This window comes from Hippocampus guttulatus, chromosome 12 (genome assembly GCF_054856545.1).
Source record: "Hippocampus guttulatus isolate MCC_2025c chromosome 12, RoL_Hgut_1.0, whole genome shotgun sequence".
NCBI classification, from domain to species: domain Eukaryota; kingdom Metazoa; phylum Chordata; class Actinopteri; order Syngnathiformes; family Syngnathidae; genus Hippocampus; species Hippocampus guttulatus.
Genome location: NC_141272.1, coordinates 1,014,007 through 1,038,528, shown reverse-complemented (window position 1 = coordinate 1,038,528; position 24,522 = coordinate 1,014,007). Strand labels below are relative to the sequence as shown.

The window sequence follows — 24,522 nt, the reverse complement described above, 5'->3', positions numbered from 1 at the left end:
TTTCTGCCTTCTGCTTGTACTTGGGCGACTATTTGGCAGTGGTCATTCCCGATGGGATAGAAACCATGTGGATGGGTTTCATGGGTCAGATTGACCCGGAAGGCTTCACGCCGTTCCCGTTTGTTGTTGTTGTTGTTTGGCACATATTTGCAGTGAAATGGTTCTGAAATGTTGTGATTGTTTCTTCTTTTGTATCTGGCATGTTTGGATGAGTAACGGGGGGTCGATTTGACCCTGGAAGATTATTGCCATGTCTGAAATATTCACGCATCGGGAGGGGTTAAGCCGCCCGCTCGCTGTGCTTCGGCAACTGCTTTGCAAAGAAGTTGTTTGTGAGTTCGATGTAAGATGTTTGTTTTGTTTCTGATCTGACTAAACATGTAACGCAGGGGTGGCAAACTGGTTTGTGTCGCGGGTCACTTTGGAGTTGCGTCTTCCCTCGGAGGGGCGTTACCGCAGCGAAACCCGAGACTTGTTGACGTTCATCATCTCGTCCTATTATTTCTTGTACGCAACCAATTGATGGATGACGAGTTTTGTCATCACAAAAGTTAACTATTTGTTTGTTGTATTCGTTTTTTTTCCAAGGTCTTTTTTGGTGAGGAGGAAAACTGACCAAGTTACGGATTTCGCTTTAGCCTTCATTGAACCTGGCGCTGCTTTAAAAACGGCAACTTGTTGGTCGTTTGGTTGATTAATGTTCAAATGAGTGTAGACGGGCTTACAAAAGGATCGCGAAATCCCAACATTCATTCTCACATGTCACAATTTGACATTCGGGTGCGGACTTTAGCAAGGATCACGGAAGTCAACGCGCATGTTTTGCTTTTGCGGGCCACATAAAGTGATGTGAGGGGCCGGATCTGGCCCCCGGGCCTTGACTTTGGCACCGAGCGGGTCAAATTAAGGCGGGAACCGCCGCCGTTCCTGGGAAACGGATGTAACTTGAAGTCAGAAACGAATTTGCAATGAAACGGCTGGAAGGTATCGTTTTTGTTTTTGTTTAATTTCAAACATGTTTTCTTCGGCGACCCTCTTTGGAATCCTCCAAACGAATTTCTGAGGCTTTCGTTGTGGCACTCTCCTCCGAAGTTTCCCCAATGTGTGAGACGTGTGATTTTCGGTTGACGTGCAGAGTTGTTGCCGACTCTCCTCCGTGGGAGCGGGTCGCCCCTCGCCGTTCTCTTGTGGGGACGTAATCCCCATTGTCGGATTAAAGGGACCCTCAAATCTCAGCGAGGAGGCCGAGATGCGGCACCCCGTCGGCGTTGTTAACGCGCAGCGGGATCTCGGGGCGTCTTCAAAGAGGCACGGCGGCCGCCACCGTCAATTTAATGATTCCTCGCCGCTTTGACTCGTTCTCCGCGTCGCACCCAAGTTCAGCCTTAATGAGTCGGCGCTCGGCCTTGGATTGATATTTCCGGCTCCGAAATCTTGCTTCACGAAGGCAATCTGTTTGTTTTTTTTCTCATACGTGCACTTTTGCCCCTTCCTACTTGGTGTTTATTTGCTGCAATAATTATCAAAAGAAACGAGAGTTGATTTCATTTCTAGCGTGGCCGGAATGGATTATTAGCGATGATGAATGCGACTTTTTGGCGCACAAATGATTCACAGCCAAGGGCGAACCCGCAGTTGTGCGCGGCCTCTGCTGAAATAGAGGGCAGTGACCACACTGTGTATATATATCGGTGAAAAGCAAATAATGCCACGGGTTCATTCGGAACGGAGATCCATAGTTGTAGACATGAAAGGCTGCCGAAATGGAATATCGCCATCAATATCATGGCTCAATTCAATTCACATTTACATTGTGACCGTTTTTTCCTTTTCAAATGGCCTACGATTCCCTCCCACGTGGATAATCTTTTTGTATTTGCTCAAAAATGAACATGACAATGCGTTGACAAGATCACAACCGGTGAACAAATATGAGAACATCAAGGGTCCAAATGGACAAACGGAGATTTGGCGGATTTAGCAAGCGCCGCTAAGCCGGCCGCATTTAGACAGCTAACCTGTTAGCGAGCGCTCATACTTGAATCCTATTCGCACCGCTTCCGGTCGCCGCAATTCTTTGCGGACTGTCGCTAATGTTCCCGTCGTCGCGCCGCAACGAGGTCCCCTTTTGAGGAAACGGAAGGACGCTTTCCCAGCATGCTTTGTTGCACTTCGCAGTAACACTCGTGACGGTGTTATGCCCCTTGAAAGTGTCATTTTATGTTCCACTGGTGTAGTCTCAAGGCCAGTGTTTAACTCATTCACTACCAGCCAATTCTGGACCAAGTCTGAAAAGACGTATAAAAACGTCTTTGGGAGTGAATGAGTTAAATGGATGCGACTTGGTGACAACACCCTTCATCACCAAGGCGGCGCATTCCTTGCAATACGTTCTGCAACGGCCGACCGGTATCAGTTCACATGTTAGCAATGTCATAAACACATTTCATCTGCTGATTTCAAGACAGAACAGAGGAATTTAATGTGGACCCCGTTACAAATGCACTCAAGGGAGTGAAAAATTTTTCTTTTGATATTGAATACTCTCATCCGCCGCATAATTGCGGCTCGCTATTCATAAATCCATCTTCCGTGTCGCCGATCCCCCGCCTCGTCACCCTCCATCTGTTTGCGGTTTTTGAGTCACGAGATGCTGCGCAAGCCTTGTCGAAAAGCAACTGTTGTCAAGGGAGTGAGACATTTTGATTGAGAGACGAGCTTTGTGTGTTGAGCGGGCGTCGACCTTCGCCCGAGTCGCTGGTGGACGTGACAGAGATTGTGTGTGTATTTGTCCAACAGAACAATCATCGACAAAATGTGTATTTCGGAGGCTCCTGCTGCAGAATGAGTTTGACCTTTTGATATCTCAAACGGCATGACGGCAAACCTCTCGACATTGACGTCTCCGCTTGTTGTTGGCAAGAATACAAACGGGAGGAAGGCTCCTCTGTGCCCACTAGCAAGTTACGGGGCACGACGAGCGTTTGTTGATAGCCGGCGTAAGTCACTCGCTCATCGAGCAGGCCGCGACACGTCAGCGAATAGACGAGTGAGCTTGAAAAGCACAACTTGAACACCTTGGAACTCTTCTTTCACTTTAGTTTCCCGACACTGTTTATATAACAGCTGTAGCTACTGTTAGCGATCGATGCTATCGCTTATAATAGTGTTCATGTACTGTATATATATATATTTTCTGACCAGTGGATCACAGTCTGAATCTGCACAGAGGCGGGTTAGACCCAGCGTTGGTAATTTTGCAGATGGGAGCTAGCCAGTGCATCTGTGAGAAAGGAGGGGGCTGCACCGCAGTGGGAGTGCTCACTGCCAATCAATCAATCAAGCTCAACCACCGCGGATCATTTCATTCCCTTTCAATGCAGTGCGATAGTTGCGAAATAGCAACATGGCGGAGATTAAACGCCGATTACACGAGCCATTAGAAACGTCATCGCAATTTATCGGTAAATGGCAAACCTTTATTTCTCCGCCCGTGGCACTTGGGCTGCCTACTGTTGAAGGTTTTTTTCCTCTTCCCTCTTGGTTATCTCGTCCGCGTTTGACGGCATCGTGCGCTTAATGAACACTTCACGTCGCCCTTTGCTAAAGCTCCTATTTGACTCTTCACACGGAGAATGTTTCTCACTCTTTCGCTCGAAATCGGCGCCGGTTACATTTTATTGCGGCGGCGGCAAGTTTTCAATTTGGAAAATGATCCAAATAGCTGCGGGGAGTTGTTTTTCCTCCTCCTTCTCGTCACGACACGCAGCTTTTTTGGATTGCCTCGCATTCCTCCTCAAAGCCGGCGACAATCACAGCCGCCGTTCTCCGGGAGATAGAAACGCTCAACTTTACTGCCACCTTTCAAGTCCGAGGGGCTTTTAAGACGGAATCCCAAAGGATTTGGCTGACGCAATTAGGTTGAAAACGCCCTGGCTGTTATTTCGAGGCAATGATGCGCACGCCACACGCAGTTTCGGTGTCGCTTCTCAAAAAAATACGAGCGCGTGAAGCAAAGTGCTCCAGCAAGGCGGCGCTTTCTTGCGTGTCGCAGGCACGTCGGCCGACTTCGAAATGCAAAACCCTGGAAAATTGAAATTGGGGAGTAGTCTTGGTTTCAACGGAAATATCATTTTATTTTGAGTGCGCATGATTTGTTCCACTGGTCTGAGCAAAGTGTTGCATTGGAGGGCCGCCTTCCCGTTGGCTTACGATAGGGTTGTCCAAACTAAGACCCGGGGGCCATTTGTGGCCCACCATCCACTTTCCAGCGGCCCGCGACATGACCCCAAAACCCCCCACAAAAACCCCCCCAACCCCCGAAAAGTGACATTCGACACAGGCTGCAGTGTTCATTAAAAAAGGGATAGGTGAGCAGGAAGAAAAAAAAATCGTAGAACTTAGAAGATACGAATTTTTGATTAAAAGAACAACGCAATTTATCTTCAAACCACTGAAGTGAGTCAAGATGAGTCCGTTTTAAAGGAGTTTCTTCCACTTGGTGCTCTCTGGCTGACTGATGAAGACGTCACATGAATGATCCTCAGGTTCCTGAAAAATGGTCACCCTGCTGCATTCATTTGTTTTCTTTTATGCTTCTGAATACGGAGATGGCTTTCGGCCGCCGTGAAGTGCGACGCCCTAAACAGAAAGCTGAGGAAATGAACCGGACAGTGCAAAAGATATATCGGTGCTTCCTCGATTGACTTTAGTGTGGTTCAAAGAGTGGACACATTTGAAAGTGGCTCTTCCTTTTTTCTGTAGGCGGCCCTCAAATGAAAAAGTGTGGCTTACGCTATGCCGTTAGCATGCATCGGTCTGGATCAAAAGCGCCACGTTATGAACATTTTTCAGGTCTCAATCAGCCGTCTTTTTTTTTTGGGGTCAGATTAAATTTGTAATTGCATTATGCTCTTTTGAAATGAAATGAAAGTGTGAATTGGGCCCCCCCCGGCCCCCCTTTCCCGCGGGATGCCAGCGGCGTCCGTGCCACGGCAGGACAGCAGCGAGCCGGCCAGAGGGATTGAATTGCTGTACAAACTAATTGGGTGGAATATTAGGCAGCAGGCTGACAGAAAAATGAAATCGGCGTCGTTGCTTTTTAATTAATGTGTGTTGACTGGCGTCTCGGGCGGGGCAGGGGGGGGGGCTAAAGGGGGCACAGTGAGGGCTGCTGGGGATCGGGGCTAAAATCACTCACACTATGTGCTTTGTGAGCTTTTTTTTTTTTTACTGTTGACACGACGAAGACATTTGTTGTTTTTAGTTAAGCTGGCAAATTGATGACTCACAAAGTTGCCGTCCGGCCGTTGAAAAGGGCACACGGAAGGCACAAACCAAAAGCTTGCTGTTCTTCCGGGCGTAATAATTCCACTTTTGCGTGTGCAGAAACGCCTTTAACTCATTCAGTACCAGCCAATTCTAGACCAAGTCTGAAAAGACGTCTAAAAACGTCTTTGGTAGTGAATGAGTTAACAAAAAAAATAGACCAAAAATCCACGTCGTCCTGTATGTAGCCGCCAGAACGCGTGGGCGCCGTTGCGTATACGCCGCGACGAACCGGATTGGCTTGTCATGAAGCAAATTGTGTCGCGGCGTCGCCTCGGAACACCGCGGGGCCACTCGGAGACATTCAGGGCGAGTCGCCGTGTTTGTCCACCTTCTTTGTTGTCCAACTGCGACGCCGCCATGCGCCTCCCCCTCCCCCGCGGCAGTGGACAAAAATGGCTACTCCGCGTTTCCAGAGCTATATTTATACATCAACGCGCCGTGAATAATTCAGCGTCGCATCTTTCATAGGAGATGAGGCGCTTGAAGCCCGTCTGGTCGTGTGGCTCAGTAGGGGGCTTCAAGAGGACGGACGGCGCTGCATTTCGCGCTTCCCATTCATACGAATGGGCAGGGAAGCCCCCCCGTTCACCGGGGGGGGGGGGGGGGAGGATGGATCGAGCCCTCACGCAAAGCGCAAAAAGTATCTCAAATAGAGCTTTGAACTCACGACTATTTCATTCGGCCATTATTCTGTCGATCATTTGGCCGATTGACCACCGAATCCGATGACGCCTTCGGTTGGCACGCGCGACCTATTTTAAAAGAACGCCCGGCAACCGGGGGTGCCGGGGACAAGGACGTCATCCGCGGTCAGAATTAAAAACCAAAGTCATCTTATCTGCGAGCCAAAGCGCTCTGACTCATGCGCTCTCTCGGCATAGCGCCTTACCTCTCTTTGCTCTCTGCGATAAAACTTTAAAGGGATAAGAAGCTTTTTTTTTTTTTTTTTCTATTTCAGGGTCACCATTAGCCTGAATAATGCATGCGCGAGAGAGAAGAACAGTTTGAGTCCTAGGGAGGATAGAAAAGCACTGCCTTCAATTAAATTATACATCGTTATCGCAGCTGGCGAGGCCCGTCCGCCGCGTTACGCCCTCGCCGTCCGCCTCTAAATGTTCCGTGTTACCGTCTTGTCCAATACGGCGCGTCAGGCAACAAGCGCCTTGTGGCGCGGAGGCTCCGGTGCATTTCAAAATGCTCCACCGCATGGACGAGGAACACGCAAAACTGGAGCCGGCGTCCATTTTGCTTGAGGGATTTGGGCGAAAAGTCAATTCATTGAAGCCAAATTCAATGGGCACTTGATGGAAAATGGGCCTTTCATTGCCGTTTTTAACAAAACGCCCGCTTGTTTATTTTCACCACCGGTTAAATTCCAAAGCGACCACTGGCTCACCGATCGTTCAACATGCCTCCTTCCGAACACGGTGAGTCACGTTGTTAGTTCCCCACACTGCGTGGGAAATGGTCACTGGGTAGCGCCGACGTTTCCCACAATTCCTCATTTTGTTTACTTCCGGTTTTGCGACCAAACGCCAGAAACGTACCTATGTGCTTTCCAATACGGACGTGATGGGAAGTTGGATAGACTAACCATGATGATCTAGCAACTGGCTCATTCGCTGACTTTTCTTTTGCTCGTACCAAAGGCACAAATGGAAAATGGATGGCTGGCGTGAGCAGGCTACGAGGGGCGGAACAACAAAAGAGAGTCTCGCCCAATAAAAGAACCAGGTAGAAATTGAAATACATTTGTGACAATGGAGAATTGCGTCTTTTGAAGTTTAGGGGAAAACAAAAAAAACGTTTTTGGAGTTTATCTACCGTGTTAGCACCAAATACAAAGTGTCACAGGAACAGATAATCAATGATGTATAAGATGTTATTTACTTTATAAGCGCTTTCTTTTTAACCAATAGACTCAGGCAAATGCAACATTAGCAACAACGTGACACTCCATGACAGCTGAAGTCTCGTTAGGAAATTTGTTCGTGCTTTGGCTCTGAAGAGCTCAGGTGAGGCCGTTTCAATGCCACTGGGAGCGGCGTTCTTTTTTTAAAAATATGTTTGACGCACTGACATTTAGTTCCACATACTTGCCAGAGGCTGAGCTGCACTGTGTTTGTTTACCAAGCAGTCATCTCATACCATGGGGGGGGGGGGGATCCAAATCCATGTGCTGTTGCCGCTGTTGCGACATCCGATTTACTTTTGCAAAGCTCGGGGGGCATTCGCGTTCTAATTAAAAGCCACTTGAGATGACCTCAAGCGATTTGAGCTTACATCGAAAGGCCACATCAAAGGATCACATTTATTCTTTTTTTTTTATTTTTTCTTTCACGTCGCTGCCAGGAGCTGCAGTATGTCAGCGCAGTATTTATAAGAAGCGGGGGATTTCAAAAGCCAATATTAAGGTCTACAAAGGCCACGTCGGCGTTTTGCATTCGTCTGCAGCTTTTTTTTTCCTTCCAAAATAGCCGCAAAGGTTTCTTTCCTGGCGCTCTGGAACAAAGCAGGAAAAACTGCTGCCGTTACATATGACCAGCTTGGAGATATTTACTTAGCTCGTAATTGCTGTCCTGTGCATGCGCTGCCTTTCCGCCTCACTTTGCAAGTGTGACGATCCCGCAGGCGGCCACTCAAATTGCGGGCCGCCGTTTTCCCATCCGTGCCTTGGATAGAACAACCATGTTGAGTTGTTATGTTTTTTTTTTTGTTTTTTTTTTTGCCGGGGGTTCAAATTGGGCCAAAAATCTTTTTTTGTTATCCGCGATTCCAAGAGCTTGCTATCCGTAGCATCGAATGTCAATGTTCTGACTTTTGAATAAAACTTGACGGCAAATGCTTATCAGTGACGTCGTCGGGCGCCTCGGCCGGCCATCCGACTGCAAAGTCCCGGCGCCGGTCCGGTCACCAATCATTTTGTCAGCCGTTGCTCATTTTCCGGGGGAATAAGGTTTCCGGATTCCGATGATGAAATTAATTGGTCCGCGGACTTGGGAAACGGCAGTTTTTGGGCAATTGAGTTTTAATCAAAGGCGAGGCGGGGACCATTTGTTTCGTTTCAACACATTTTCAAGTCGTTACTGCTTTGAATGGAGGGCAAGAGAGCGTCTTAGCTGTCGGCAGAAAGCGATGCCCAAAAGGAGAACTTTCACTTTCGAGCTGAAACTTCTTTTTGCTCGGGCTTGGACTCGAAGCGCCGCAGACCGCGTGATTACCTGCCCCGCATTCGGGCCATCTTACGCTAACATTGTCCTTCGCTCGCTATAGTTAATTAACCCCAAAGACCTTCATTTGCAGTCCGATAATGCGCAACAATGGATTAACTTCCCATTCTCATTACTAAGATTGTTTGATTAAAATCGCCGCTTCCGTTCTCGGTTCCGTTGCGTCTATCAGCGAGTCGCTGTGATTGAGTTGACCGAGTTCCATCCATTCCTTGAGACTGCCGCAAAGTTGGAGTTCACTTCTGTCACAATCGCGGGAACCACGTGAATCCACGTTTTTTTAATTTTTGGGGGTGGGGGCGTGTTTTGGGTGCCTTTGCCAGTGGGAGGCTAATGGCTAATGGCTGATCCGTATGCAACTTGATCCTTTCGTTGTTGACACGGCTTCATAATTCCGCCGGCGTACGAAACGCAAATGAGTTTTTTTACCCGTATTTGAAAAAGCTTTTTTTTCTCCTAGTAGAATCGCGCTCGCCCATCTTTATCGCGTACTAAATGGCCTTGTGTGAGTGTGACAACTTGTGTGAGCTTCACTCTGCGTTTGCACTGAGATGGCGACAGTTCAAGGAAATACACTTAGTCCGCCTCTTCTCAAAGAAGAATCCAGATGAAACATTTTTTTTCCAGTCTTGGCGGCCGGAATTAAAACAGAAAAATAATTGAGGATCATTTTTTTTTTTTTTCTCGGAAGATTCTACACAATCCACGCAGATGCTTGACTGGATTCTGTGTGGAAGGTTCTGACGTGGCAATTTAGCGATGGCGCCAAATTGGGCCAGCATGATGGAACTCGGCATGCGCATTTACCTTTGCCCATATTGTAAACGCCACGAGGGCGGCGGCGGCTCAGATAATCGCCAGCGGACAATATTCCGATCAGCATCGAAGCTAGCGGACGCCGCGTTTCAGTGTTTATTGTCCGATTCATCATGCTCACTTGGCCTGTCCGTAGGGGAGGGGGGGGGGGGAAGAGAAGACATCATGTAATAGCTTTGCCTTGCAAATTCGGCATCGCGCATATAAACAAATGATCTTTGCAATCTGGCAGCTTATGTCCCCCCCCCTGCAAAGAGGCTCCGAGAGCATCATTACCTGCAAAGTCAAAAGAACTGAAGGAACCAGAGGCACCTTTTGGTGGAGACCAAAGCAGGATATTACTCTGCATGTCCACTATTATTCGCTCTTATGACACGTTAAAAATGAGGTGGGGGTGGGGGGGGGTGATTACGGTGAACTTTAACAGCACGATGGAACCTCCAAAGTCAATCACAATCCATTCTGCGGTGTGTGTGTGTGTGTGTGCGCGTGTGCGCATTCGGACACCCAGACCAGATGAGGACTTTAATGACTGCTAAAAGTGATGGCCTCTCATCCAAGGTGACCCCCCCCCCCCCCTCCGGACAAGGGGGCGATGCTGCCAGAGCTCCATGAAAAGTCAAGCTAATCCCTTCTTCCTCATTTTGATCCACCTGTCACCAGCACCGCCACCAAAGCCCGAGGCGTGTAATTACACTTTTATTGTCTACATTCACACTGCATCATTCATTGTGGGAGGGGGGCCAACTGGGAGGGGGTGGTGGACTCACCTGTGAACTCCGGATCGCAATGTAACAGACGTTTGATGAATCTTTCTCTAATGCAATGTTAATGGTGTGCAGCCGCCGTTCGGGTGCTTTTATGCGCTCGTAAGCAAGAGGCCACCACGCGCTGGTCTCTGGGTAGGACGCCCCCCCCCCCCCCCGCCAGCCCCTCCCACCCCATCGCCCTGACACCATTTGCTCCGCTGACATATTATGCTTGTGTTTCCTTTGTAATTTGTTTTGTGTGTCAGCATGACGGATGTCTTGTTTGCTGCCACTTCCTCACACGCGGGAGGCCCAAAATAGTCGCCCGGGGGGGGGGGGGGGGGGGGGCGTCGGTGGCTCCCGGCTTCGAAACGGGAGACGCGAGGCATTTGTTTTGGCCAACTAGGTCGTCGGGGACCGTGATAGGAAGTGCGCCCTCTGCGCTGCTAGCGGCGTTAGCTCACGCCACTGCTACTATTCCGATGATTAACTTTGGACTCTTATCGGGTCAATGCTGAAAACCATTCAGGACATTTTCACAATGGATTCTGAATTGAACAGAGATTGGAACACCCCATCAGCACTGACGGAAAACCCGTCACTGTCGGACGAACGTTTTGCTAGCGAAAGACCCGCCAAAGTGTGTTTTCGTTTGTCAGCGGAGTTGACGTTGGCAAGGGTCAGTACTGCCGGACCTCCGAGGCACCGCATGCCTCCCGCCCGTTTGCGGGAGACATCAGGTGGCCGTCAGCGTCACACCGCCTTGTTTTGCCGCTCGGCCTTGCGATAAATACCTGAAAACGACGCGCGGTCAGTCAAGTCGTCGCAACCCCCGAGCGTCTCGCCGTTCGCCTCGGGAGTGCTTTTGACTTGTCGTGTTGAGACGTGAGCGTCCGCATGAAAAAAATGTCCTTCATCCGCAGAGATGGATTCTTTTTCGGAGTGGGGGGGGGGGCACTGCCATGAAGGCGGCGACGATTTTGCCAGCTCACTTTTTAAGAGCTACAGTACATAATCGAGGAAAAAAATCAGTCGGCAAGAAAACAAAGGAAGCACTTGGCATCGCTTTTTCTTTTGCAGTTAGCAAAACAGACGCGCGCTAATGTAAGAATTTGTGCTCCGATATCAAGCGTCGAACAGCCGCCAACGATTTCTTGACGCCGCCGGCCGCAACCTATTTGAAAAGGAGAGCAATCCTTGGATTACTCCGACACAAAAGCTTCATTTGCTTTTGTGGCTGTTTGTTTCTTTTTTCCGTTGCCTTTGAATTCGGAGCCAAGCAGGCGCGGCTCGCTCCGATATGCAAATTTGGCGGCGGAAAAGCCGTCTGGCTCGCAGAGAGCCTCTTATCCTTTCGCTTCCGTGCCGACTGGAGCCAGTAGATCTTGAAAAAGCGCCCAGAGATGGAAGAAGTGTTTCTCTGCCGTCTGAAGACCCTTTTGCGCGGCGCCGCATGTCTTCAAACGGCAGCCGGCGGCGTTTATGTACTCGAAAGCGGAGAGATCCGGCTGCGCCTTTGAAGCGTGCCGTTTAGTTTCAAATTTTGACCGGACCTCGCCTATGATACGCGCACCTGGTGAAATGACATCTATTCAAGTTGGCACTTGCTGCGCGGCTACGAGACTATGCTTTTATATAGGAGATGACCTTGACCTTGACCTTGATATGTGTGTGTGTGTGTGTGTGTATATATATATGTATGTATATACAGTATATATAAATAAAGAAATACATATAATATATAAATAAATATAGAGAAGGAGAGAGGCCTGGTGATCAAGGGGTTAGCACAGTGGTGGGCAAACTACGGCCCGCGGGCCGAATCCGGCCCGTTGGTCTTTTTAATCCGGCCCGCCGAAGGTCGGTCCGCAATTAAGGTTCGATGTGAATGATTGCATTCGTTTCAATTGGACTTGTAATGACAGGCATTTCACCGCCAGGTGGCGCATTGACTTGAAGTTGCAGAACACGGGGAGGCGGGGCAATCTTTTCGACCACCTAGTACCTCTGTATCGCTCTACTTCTACTGGTCTGATCGCAACCCATCTGCAGCGATGCACAGGCTAAAATAGGTCATCAACAACACTTTTGTCATTTAAAAAAAAGTATATTAATACCGTACTTTCATGCTTTTGTTCTGTTGATGTTTGATATGGACTGTCAACAAATGCAGTTTTTTTTTTAATGTACCATAGCTCGTGCTGACCCGGCCCTTCTGTCAAATTTTAAAAGTCAATGCGGCCCCCGAGCCAAAAAGTTTGCCCACCCCTGGGTTAGCAGTTAGCAGTGCAGAGGCGCAGGGTTCGATCCGGCCTTCCTTTGTGGTGGAGTTTTCATATTCTCCCCAAGGCTGCGTGGGTTTTCTCCGGGTACTCCGGTTTCCTCCCACATTCCAAAAACATGCACGGCAGGCTGATTGAACACTCCAAATTGTTGGTCGTGTGAGTGTGCGTGCGGATGGTTGTTGGTCCATGTGTGCCCTGAGATTGGCTGGCAATTGGTTCAGGGTGTCCCCCGTCCGTCCACTGACCAAAGACAGCTGGGACAGGCTTTGGCAATCCCGTGACCCTCTCTCTCTCTCTCTCTCTCTCTCTCTCTATGTAAAGAACACTTTACGAATATGCAAATTGCTGTACACGTAGAAAATTCAGACATCCAAAAACTAACCGCTAAAACAATAAATGAAACCTATAAAAACGGTCAACAATATCAGACACAAGATTGTCACTCAAGGCGCCGTTGACCTCATTGTTGCCACACGTTGTTCAGCCGCCGCAGAAACAACTGCAGTCTTTTTATTTTTATTTTATTTTATTTTTCTCGCCTTTCGTTGCCGATAAAACAACATCTGGCAACGCTCTTGGTCGGCCGCCTCTCACGTCTCCGGTCGCCCGCCGCGCTTTTTCTGTGATTTGTAATTAGCATATCGGAGCGCCGTTCCAATTGATGAAGACGAGTCCCCCAGCGGCCCCCAAAATGTGCAGCTGAGAGGATGGACTGTGACTCAGATGGATGGGGGAGCGGATGGCAGGCGACGGGCGCTGCCCGCAGGTGAATTAGCAAGACTTGATGCGCAGCGCCGGAGAAGTCAAACCACTTGCAGCCCACGCTCCGCCCAGCGCTTCATTTTCCAGCAGTAGTGGGGGGGGGGGGGGGGGTTCTTGAGAGTAGAAGGCCGTCAGGATCTCATATGAATATTTTATTTGGAGTCTTACATCCTATTTCTGCACATGGAGGTGAGGGTTGTTCAAACTTTGCAGTCGTCCATCCTGACTTCAGCAGTTTGATGATAAATAACAGGGCCCGTGATGCTAGTTGTTGTTTTTTTTTTTTTGGGGGGGGCATCCTGCATGGGCGCCACTCCCCCAATGACTCCTGCTGCGACTACTCATGAATTGATTTTAGACGTGCAGCAATTAATCAAGTCATCGACGACTCTTTCCGAGCGCCGAAATTGTCCGCCTCCTCTGAATTTCAACCTCTGGGCCGCAAATAGTCTCATATTTCTTTCGTCTTCGGTGTGAGCAGACCGAGGGGCACCATTTTTCTTGAGTTTCGGTCTGACAACTGTTTTGAACTCATTTTTGGGTGCAGAAAACGCAGCTCGGGTTTTCTAGATCGCATCAACTTTTTTGGAACTGTGCATCCCTGTTTTCGAAAACAAACAAAAATAAAGATTTCTCTCTTTGGAAAATAAAGAGTTTCAGGACACAACCGCCTTACACACGTCCTGAATCCAGGAAAGGCCTAAAAAGATGAAACGGAGCTGAAGACTTGAAGCTGAGATGGGCTTCCGCGAATTGTCTGCATTTTAAAAAGTTAGTATAAGCTTCAGCGTATTTGGTTCGGATGGCGGCGAGCCGCAAACGAGGACCCCTTGCCCGTCGGGTTTTGTTTCAAGTCTTGTGTCCCTGTCTGCCTTGTCCACGTCTCGTCTGGTTTTTGTCTGCGCCGGTTCTTATCAGGCCCGTTCCTCTGGCTGTCACTCGGCTCCCTCCGGCCGCTCGTATCACGTCCAAGTGTGCCTTATCGTCTCATCAGGTGGTGAAAATGTCTGACGAAAGAAACCAAAAGTGTTCCATGTTCGTTTGGCGTGACAGCGAGGATGCATCCTCAAGTTTCGTCCCCCTTTTGGGTGCGGTTGCCACATGCGGCAACGGCATCTGTGCACTTTATCGGCTGCTGTAAGCATTTCCTTCAACATCTTTTCCGTTGAGACACAATCCCTTGACCCGACGTCCTGCACTAGTGTGAGTGGACCCCCCCCCCCCCTCACCCCCGCCGCAAAAAAAAAAAAAAGCAGAGTATGTACAGTATGTATGAGTTGTTTTTTTTTTTTCCTTTTACGGCTTGATGGACTCCAGCCGCGACAGTGACGCACAGGCTGGCGGACAGTCGTCAGTCCCTCATCACAACAGTGATGGAAACCATAAAACGGCGACGCGTCAACTGTGACCTTGACCTGAACAGAGCAGTCGACGTGACAAGAAGAGACATCCCGGCTGGCGGGGCATCTCCTCTGCTCACGGCCCTTTGGAGCCCCAAGTTGGCCTCATTTCAAAACACTCCCCAGCCCCCCCCCCCTACACCCCCAAGGTGAGCTTGCATGTACTAATCAAGCCCGGTGGCGTGATTGACAGATGCTATCAACCACCGGATCAGTCCCGCGCGGCCTATCTGCGCCTGTAGGAGCTTCTGCTATCTATCTAGCCCTTGTCTACCTTGAGGTGTGGGCTGCTACATCTGCGCCTCTCTTATCTCCTCCATATTTAAGCAACCCCGCCATCAAAAGGGCCCGTAGCGCTTCCCGGCTAATTGCCGGAGGCTAATAAATTGCGGAATCCCCTCACACCCACATCCTCTCATTTCACCTCCACCATCTCGGCTACAGGTAGCTCATAAACTAGCGTGAAGGATTTCCAGTTTACACACAGAGTGACCTACTTTCAATGGGAATTGTCACCAAATCTCTTTTCAATAAAACACCGGGAACGCTCATCAAACCCGCCCCGACCCGCATTTCAAAACGGATTTCGAATAGAATTCGCGTACGTGCATGAAGGGGCCTCGCTCATCTGTTGCCTCGACAGTGAACTTAAGCCTTACCTTCGGCCTACTGGCATAATTGCTAACCGTAGGCGGCGAGTAGCGGAAGAGTTAGCTTTAGCCCGACCCTTGCTTGAATATGAGTCAACCCTCCCCTCATCTCCTGACCCTTACCCAACCCCCCAAAATTTGACACCCCGCAACCCCACCGGCAACGCCTTTGCGCCGCTGTAGTAGCCATCACTCCAATTGCCCCACTTTTACGGGATTATTGTCTCCCGTAATGAGTCCGTTGTGGGGTTAGAGCACATTGACGGTATTAACACAGATGGCGAATCCATTATTTTTTTTTTTTCACGACCCGACCGGATTAGTTAGTCTGTAAAAAGCGGCGGAATATTAAAATTGCACACAAGGCAAGTTCTGGTGGAATGGAAAGCCTATGAAGTGATAATTACCGGGGCTACACCCGTCATCCTCATAATGGGAGGCTTAATTATTCCTCGAAAGCGCAAACGTCGCCGTCGGGCGACAGAAGAGCTCCGCCGCAGTGTTTTATCTGCGCCAGCACGTCGATGGCGGCGGCGGTCTTTTAAGGGGATCGTCATTATTTAGCTTCGACGGATGGAAGACCCGTTGAAAATCGATTCGACGTCCGGATCTTCGGAATTCCGCGGGGGTTCCGATAAACAAACGCGACGAGTAGAATAAATCCACAGCCACTCGTTTCAAGTCCACAGCGGCAAAAATATCTGCAAAGCGGCGTTTCGTTTTGCAGGAAAGGCTTTCGATGAAAGGCGAAGGCGGGAAGCCCCTTTCACTCTGCCCTCTTCGCAAAGGGGCTCATCGGAGGCGGTTTCCCTGGAACTGCAAAAACGGAAGTCGGGACATTTGTTCGTCACGCTACTGTCGGATAATCAACACAGTTGCGACTCTCACACCGGACTGTTACCTTGCGTAATATAACGAAAGGAACAGACGCACTCGAAATAAACACGTAGGGCAGTCTCTCTAGTGAATTTCCCTTTCATCCGAAAACATTATTTTTAAAGTAACCCGAGAACGTTATCGTAAGCACGGATGGCCATTTTCTGCCACGTTCACCCTCGCACACGCCGACGCCTTTGCCGCGAGCTGCCTGGCGCACACCGTCGGGTGCCGCCGTTCACTTAGCAGTTACAAATAGCAAGTCCCAAAAAAAAAAAGAAAAAAGTACAGTCGCATGCTCCCGTTTATTGCGCCAGACTGGCAAGTAGATCGAATTTACAAAGTCACCTGTCAGCCGATAGCCGCGTACGTTTGTCACGCTTGAGTTTGTTGTTTGAGTGCGCTGAACAAAATATTTCAGCAAACACACCTACAAAGGTTCAGTGGAAAAACAAAATCCAAAACACAATCAAATTCCCGAAAGCCTCAATAAAGCCATGTAGCAAACAAAGCGAAAACCTTGGACCGCGCGGTCGGCGCGGCGAGTCCTTTTAACTGGAAATGACATGATGACATGATGAGCAACGGGTGCGACGCCGGAGGAGAAGCCCTCCCGCGCCGCCTGTTGGTCACAAATGGAATCGTTCATCGATGATAGCAGCTTTCTTCCACAAGACGGTCGATCGAAACTAGAGATGGCTTGAACGACTCGAGAGAGCCCACGCAAGACGGACTCTTTTTTTTTCACATGCATGCCAAATGGGCCACTTTGCACAATAGAAACAAACAAACAAAAAAACCCCGGCTAGGAATAAGTTGCAGGCAAAAAAAAAAAAAAAAGTCCACGGCCCGTCCCGTTCATTTTCTGCTCGACTGCATAATTGATGCGATGACTCCTCTCGCCACACTGCACAATAGAAGTCAAGAAAGCGACTTTATCTGCTCGTACGCTTGTGAATAAACTTGGCAACTTTCACGATTTCAGTGCCAGATTTTTAAATTTTTTTTCCTTTTCAATTCCATCTCGTCCTCCCCGGAGTGCACTCTGGACCTCGGGGGATCCCCCCACGGTAACCTCGCAGCAGTCATCCTCCCTCACGTCTCGTCCCACTTCCCCCCCCACGCGCTCCCTCCACTTCCTCTGGGTGCTAATTAACGCGCGCAGGATTTCCCCGCGTCTTTTGTTGGCTCTTCCCAGGGCATCGGATGCTACGTTTGATGCTACCTGCGAACATATCCTGTCGATATGCACTCGTTTTAACGTCCCAACTGTCTTTCATCCCCCCCCCCCCATCCCCCAATTTCCCTCCCACGCATGTACAGTACACACGCTGACACACTTTATTTGCCATTCGTGTGATGTTTCTTCCAAAATTCCGGCAGAAATCCAAAAGTGGCAACAGCACTCAGCCTCACGACTTACTCCAAGTGGCCAAAAAGTTGGAGGTAGAGATCCAAAGTTCTGATTTTGATATCTTACTGTCCTTTGATATCTAATCGTCCTTCGCAGGCGATTGGTTGCAGCTTTATTATTATTATTATTCTTAACTCCTAAAACCTCCCAAAATGTTAATTTCAAGCTTCCAAATGGCTTTCGCTCAGCGACTTTCTCGACTATCAATACGAGGCCATAAAATATTCATCGCACTTAATGATAACAAGTGCGAGCAAATGAATTGCTTCCAAGTCGTTGATCCTCAAGCAAGTGGCCACTGGCAGGTTGTTTGCTTGCGGCCGACGTCGAGCGCGCCGTCAAAGTTGAGCCGCGCCGCTCGCGATAAATCCTCTCTGCGTCTATTATTCAGAGCAATAATGGGCCCCATCTGTCATCCAAAGCAGCAGACAAATGAACTCCTTCAATCTTGTGTTCTGCCGTGATTCTCTCAAACACCTTGTCAGCTCTTTATATCATTATTTTGCTTCTTTGAGAGACAAAAAAAGCTCATGTGGAGGGCAGCATAGTGCAGTTCCCCCTAATTTTAAAATGTTTTATTTTTTTTTTTCCATTCGCCGGTGGCCATTTTGAGCCTTTTTTGAGACTCGACTTTAGTTTGACTGTTTTTGTGCTTTTTACTGTCTTTATTATTCATTTTCGTTGTTGTGCGAATGATTTTTGCTCCATTTCCGGCTCTTTGTGTCCAGCCAGGTTGTTTTCAAAATTCTCGACAAGTGGACTTGAGTCATTCGCGCGTTCTCCGTACACAATAAGCAAGCGTGTCGTGCGTCGGTGACGAAGTTGTTTGCCGCACGCTGGAATGTTCGGCAATAGATAAGTCATGTTCTACGCCCCCCCCCCCCCCACCTCAACACGCCTGCTGTATTTTTTGCTTCTTCCTATTGTCTCGTCCGATTACATTCAAGCCGTCTCCCAGCAAATGATAATTAAACAAGGAGTGCGTCAAGAAATCCTGGAATTAAAGCACTTAATTATGCATCCTCGCCGCATGAATATTTCATGGTAAGGGAATCAACATTCTTAATTATTCACCGCTGCAAAATGCATGAAAAAGTTAAATGCGGGAGCGTTGAAGAATGGGAAGCCGACCCAAATGATGATGACGGTTATTATCATGATGATTGTTATTTTTTTAAGCCGCATCCCCGTTGCTCTTTACAACTTGTGTTCTTCCGTCATCGGCGCACGTCAAATGTTATTGTTAGGGATTTTTTTTTGGGGGGGTCAATGCTGAAAAATGCTGCAAACGGCCCCCGGGCCGTAGTTTGGACACCGCCGTTGAAAACATCCATCACGTTGCTGCGTCATGAAGGCGTCCGAGTTAAACGCGACTCAGTGCTTCTGGAATCTTCCTTCTCGTCTTGTCGCCGGCACCCTCTGCCATTTGGGAAGAGCGCCGACCGCGTACCTGAAGGTCACCCGGGCAGTTCTGCCGGGAGGTCTCCAGAGCCCCCAAGCAACCCAAAACCTTGGCCGCCGTCGCTTCCCCCTTTCCCGCCTGCTCTCACAACAAAGCGGGTGACCCGAGCCAGCGCTTGGCCTCCCTCCTCGGTCTCTCGTCGGCAGCGACGTGCGTAGCCGCGAGAGCTGAGCGGGCTTCCCCCAGCGAGGGTCCTGGCCTGTCATCTGACGGAGCCCAACAAAAGAAGGCGGCAGCAGCAGATGCCCGGCTTCCGGGGCCAAACAGATGGTCGGGCCAAGTGGCCCCCGGATCACCGTCACCGTCCCGAACTCGAGAAGGCAGCTTGGCCGTCGGCCGCTCCGTGTTTTCGATCCATTAGAACGGCCGGCGTCCAACGTTGGGAGGTCGAGAAACGGCATTAAAAGAGGCTTCCTGTGGGGTCGGCGGAGGGGGCGGGGGTCTACCATCCCACCCCGTCTAATCCTTCACCCGCAGTTTGGAAGGGCCGGAGGGGAGGTCGCATGTCTGCGATATCAAAGCGGCTAGGCCGGCCTCCAGCGCGGCCGAGGGGCCGACGGGAGATTTTGGGGGGGGAGGGGGGATGCGGAGCCACAATGAAACGACACTTCCCGAGGCAATGCTGCGCTAAACCGTTTTTCAAACTGACCGCTTCCATCCCGGCTGCTCTGCCGCGTTGCTTTTTGATGTTGCCGTCAGCGCTTCCCGTTTGGCCGCCACGCCAGTCTCGGATGTTCAGAGCTCGTCGCGCTTTCCGCTTTCAAAGGCTTCCAGTGTGCCGCCGATGCCACGCCGTCGGCCCTACGCCGCCGCTCGGCTGGGATTTTTTGGGCGGAAGAAACGGTCCGACCCCCTGCCTATGAACTATTTCATCTCCTAACCATCAAACCGGCTGATGAGCCCTTCTCGTTGGAGGTTTTATTTTTATTTATTTTTTGATTGTCGTTCAGGGGTAAAAAGTTGATGTCGGCAGACGCCACACGACACTCCGAAGTTTTGTTGCGACTCGTCAGGGGTCACGGCAGCGACTCGCTTGGCACCGATTTGACGCCGGATGCCCTTTCAGCTGAGCCGGAGGATGACGGATGGCGTGAAAATCCGTCATCATTTATTTATTTTGCCCCTAATTAGTCAAAACCGTCTTTCCTCCCGGATCGCGACCGGCGGTGGCCGGGAATCCAACCTCACGCCATCTGCGTGACAGGCAGCGGCGTGTTCTCTCTGTTCTCATCTGTGATCGGACACTTCATGTATTGCAGTCTTGCGTGGCTAATGTTGGGGTGCCGGTGGGACGGTAGTTGTGCCGGAGTTCACCGCTCAACATGGCTCTTTGCCACCACGCTTTTGCTAGCGCTAGCGCTAGTTCCGTGCCCGCTCCCAATTGAGCACCAGATGTTTCTTTTGCCACCACGCTTGTGCTAGCGCTAGCGCTAGCGCTAGGGCTAGTTCCGTGCCCGCGCCCAATTGAGCACCAGTTGTTTCTTTTGCCATCACCGAAATGGGCTCGAGCTGTGGTGCTTGAAGGCGGGGCTTGAGCTGGGCGCAGCTATTTGTTGGGCGTACACGAACAAAGCAGAATTAGGGTGCCGTGCTCTCAAAGTTCCCTCGCTGTCAGCCGCACGGTCAACGTTTTCCCAAGAGACGAGAACTGTTTGGCGTTGAAATTTTTCCGCCGCGCCGATAACAAAGGGAGCCAATCGGATGCTGCCGTCAGTTAGTTGAATTAACAATCGATGCTCGGAAAGCGCAGACAATAAAGGCCGCAGCGGGTGGACGCCGACCGATATCAGCGCACGACACTGCGCTCGCCGCTTCTCTTTGGACATTAGCGATAATGAAAAGCCGCACGTCTTCTGCCTGAACGGTGTGAAAATGAAGCCACCTCTCCGTTAAGCGTTTTCACACTTCAAACTCCATTACGGCCCCAACCCATGCGAGCGGCCTGAGCTGAACAGGGGGTGGAAAAGGCTGTTTGAGGCAAGGGGAATGGGAGGGGTGGGGGGGGGGGGTGTCGGGGCGGGGCACACTTCCCCTCCAGAGTGTCAGCGGGAGCTCATTGGGGAACATCGGCCCGCCGCAGCGAGGACGGGCAACGTGACTCATTAGGTCCGGGCCGTAGAGAGCCGCATGCCGAAGTCGGGGGTCCCAAGTGGTCATCTCGCCGAGAAATACACGCGGAGAGGAAATTGTCCGCCCGCACGTGAATGACTCGCTCGCGGTCGCCACTGCAGCCACGCAAGAGCCTGGCCAGTGCTCGGAGAAGAGCGCCGGCCTTTTATTATCCTAATGAGGCATATTAGCCAGACTTGCCGGGCTTCAACAACCCTGACAATTTTACACTTGACATTAATTGCGTTTCTGACGGGGGTGGGGGGGGGGGCGCGAGAAATCTTCCACCACTCTCCTGCCCCTTTTTTTTTTTTTTTTTTTTAATGTCAAGAGTGTCATTTATCAGGCCGGGTTTGGAGTTAATGGGTGGTGGGTTGTTAATGGAGACGGGAGTCGGCCAGAAGTTTTCTATTTGCGAGGTCGGCGTGTCAATAAAGGGCTCTCGTGATGACATCTAGCACCCCCCCACACACACTCCCCCTCCCCCAACTGTGCTTCCAAAAAATCCTTTTACTCGCCGTCCGGCGGCGACGCCTCTGCGTTTTAAACGGCACAAAACAAAAGGCGTCTTTTTCCTGCTCTTTATTTTTCACCTTGACTAATTAGATCCTGGAGGATACGAGCTGATGAAATGTCGCGCCACTCTCCGAAATGAAATGTCGTGTGCAATTAGGGGCGAAGAATGACTGATTCTCACGCCATCCGGCGTCCTTCAGCGTGCCTTTTGCGTGCCGTTTGTCATCCTGTTCTTCATGAAGGCCCCATTTGAACAGGGGAATGAAGCAAAAAGGGGGGGGGCGGATGAAATCGCTCGTCTACGGCAGCGGCCCCCCCGACCTGTTTTGTTATTTGCATTCTCATGTAGACGTAATAATAGCGAAGTTCACATTCGATGTACGCCGTTAGCATCATTGCTACTTGATCACAAGACGACACCGTGGATTGCTTGCTTTCATCCGGGGGGGGGGGGGGCGGCCGGCTCGTGATCGGCGACTGAGCCGCTAATGTTGACGTGCGCAACGCTCTGCTCGCATTTTTATGCTTTGCACTTGATCACTCGGTGCTCCGTGTGCAAGTAGTTCAGCAGGTTTCTCGTATTGTCTCATTCTGGACGACGTATGAGGCGCTATGGGCGCGGGGGGGGGGGGGGGGGTGTGGACGTCTCTTGTCCAAATAGCTTCGGCTTCGGAAGTCGTGGCCGCGCCTTCATGAGCAGCTCGTTTGCTCAACGTGTGACTTTTACTTTCCTTCTTTCGTTGATTGGCGGATTGTGTTGATGACGTCAAACGCGTCTCTGCGCGGTGCGATCTAAAATGAGCCGAGGCCCGGTACGGGTCCGCCGACCAGCGGTTGGGGACCGCTGGTCTTCAATATAGAGCGGATTGCCATGGTGAAATAAAATCAATGAAATGCGGTAGAGTGGGGGGTGGGGGGGGGGGGGAGACACTATTTGTGAAAACCCCCAAAGTTTTGACTTGAGTTGCAGTGCGTGCAACTGCTGACGGTCCTCCACATTGTGTCCCACTTTCGAAAGGGATTTATGTGACATGTACAATCCGCCAACTGCGGAGGAGAAAAAAAAAAACCAAAACAGCCCATCCCTGGCGGGCACGACTCCCACTCGACACTCTGCGAGCATCTCTGTCACATTTCGCTCACCTGCAGTGATTTCTGTGCGCTTTGTGTCCGTTTTTTTTTTTTTTTTTTTTTTTTTTACGATTTGATTCCGCAAGTTCCGAGACGGCTTTTTGGGGGGAGGCGTTTTGAAGCATCAGCCCATCATGAGGTGACCGTCTCTGTATCAGCGCCTAAGCTGGTCGCGCTTCAACCCCCCGGGAGGATTCCCGAGCTCGGTCACCTGTTCCCTCCCCCGCTCAAAGCCGGCGTGGGCGCTTCGCCGTCATTTAAGCGAGTGTGCTGCTTCTTGCTTTTGTTTCACGCCCTCTCTCGAATAATCTCGCTCCGCTCCTCCATGGAGAAGTCGTAGCCTACGGCGAGCGCCCCCCCCCGCCCATCTTAGATGCTCTTCGTCTGTTTCCGGAGGCGCGCTTCGGAAGCGGGTGGGAGCGTATCCGATGGCATTAGCCCCCCCCCGCGGCATCCGATCGTTGCCCGCCACTGGGTGGGAGGCGATGGAGAACTTGAGTCGCCTTGGCGGAGGCGACGGTGTGGGGCAAGAATCCTACTTAGATGCCTGGCTTGGAATCCAAAGGGGGGCTTATCCAGAATTCCGGATCCCCCCCCCCCTTCTTCCTCCTTATCTTTCTTAATTAACACAAACAGTTCATGTTGTCGGTTCCCTTGCTCCGCTTTTGTTGTTGCGCGTTGGCACATGAATCGGATTGCATTTTTCCTCTCGAGCCTTGATGTTGGAGGGGGGGGGGGGGACTAGTATAGCCGTGTCTGAGCGGGCTTCATTTGGATCAGCACCAATTTGTACAGCTTCACAGATGCCCGCCCTTTACGTCTTCCCCGGGTCATTAATGATGTATCGTCGACTTCATCAGAAATAATTTGAAAAGAAATCTCCCTCCTTTTGTTCATATGTGAAGACCCAAATCCATCGTTTCAATGATCTGGCTGAATGATTTGGGCAGGGGGGAAAAAGTTCCTTGGTGTTTAGGTCAGGGTTCGCTTTGGTTGTAAACAGGATTTCATGACATTTAAAAGTGTCTCCAGTAAATGATCCAAAAAAAAAAAAAAGAAGAAGAATCTTCACATAAAGGAAAAGAAGAAAAGTGATGTCGTTAAAATATATTAGCCGCTAGTTTTTTCCCCCCCCCCTACTTTTGGGAAAGCGTTTGTCTTTTTGAGGGAAGCGGCAGGCAAGGGCAACAATGAGTTACCCTGGACGCCAACCTCCCATCGGCAGTTGAGTAAATAAAACAAAATACGTGCACAGAAAAACAATGTCAATATTTAATGGTGTACGGATACATGTAAGCGCTTTAGACCTTCCGTTTTTAGAGGAGCGCAACATCGTTTGTCTTCTTATGAGATAGCAAAAAGACCGTGTTTGAATTATTACCCGGTGAACGCGCCAACAGTGGAGGCACAGTTGTTAAGATGAAAAAGGTGATCTTGCCGTTCATTTTCTCTTTGATTCCTTCTTGGGCTGTTTTCCTCAACTTCACAAAGTTTTAGTCATCTGCAATTTTTTTTTGATGACGTTTGACGATCCAAGTTGACTTTGGGTGAGAGAGAGAGTCGGAGTCAAACGCCGATCTTCTGCCTGCGATTGCGAATCCACTGCGCATTTCCCTTCTGTCGACAAAGTCTCGAAGAATTTTCTTCATGAGTGACGGATGACTTGGTGAAAACCTTTTCCATTGCCGTGCACTTCTCAAGGTATGGAAGCTCCTGAAATTTTCATGAATTCCTCCGAAAAAAAAGTTTTCACGGCCCCGCGTATGAAAGCGGCTGCTGGGAAAGTGGCCG

The 24,522-nt window shown here is 50.1% G+C and overlaps 1 protein-coding gene across 4 annotated transcripts in view; it reads left to right on the top strand.

The window, feature by feature from the left end:
- The window catches only part of robo2 (roundabout, axon guidance receptor, homolog 2 (Drosophila)), a 221,802-nt gene that overhangs the window by 732 nt on the left and 196,548 nt on the right, over positions 1-24,522 (top strand). The gene's annotated exons all lie outside the window — the stretch shown is intronic.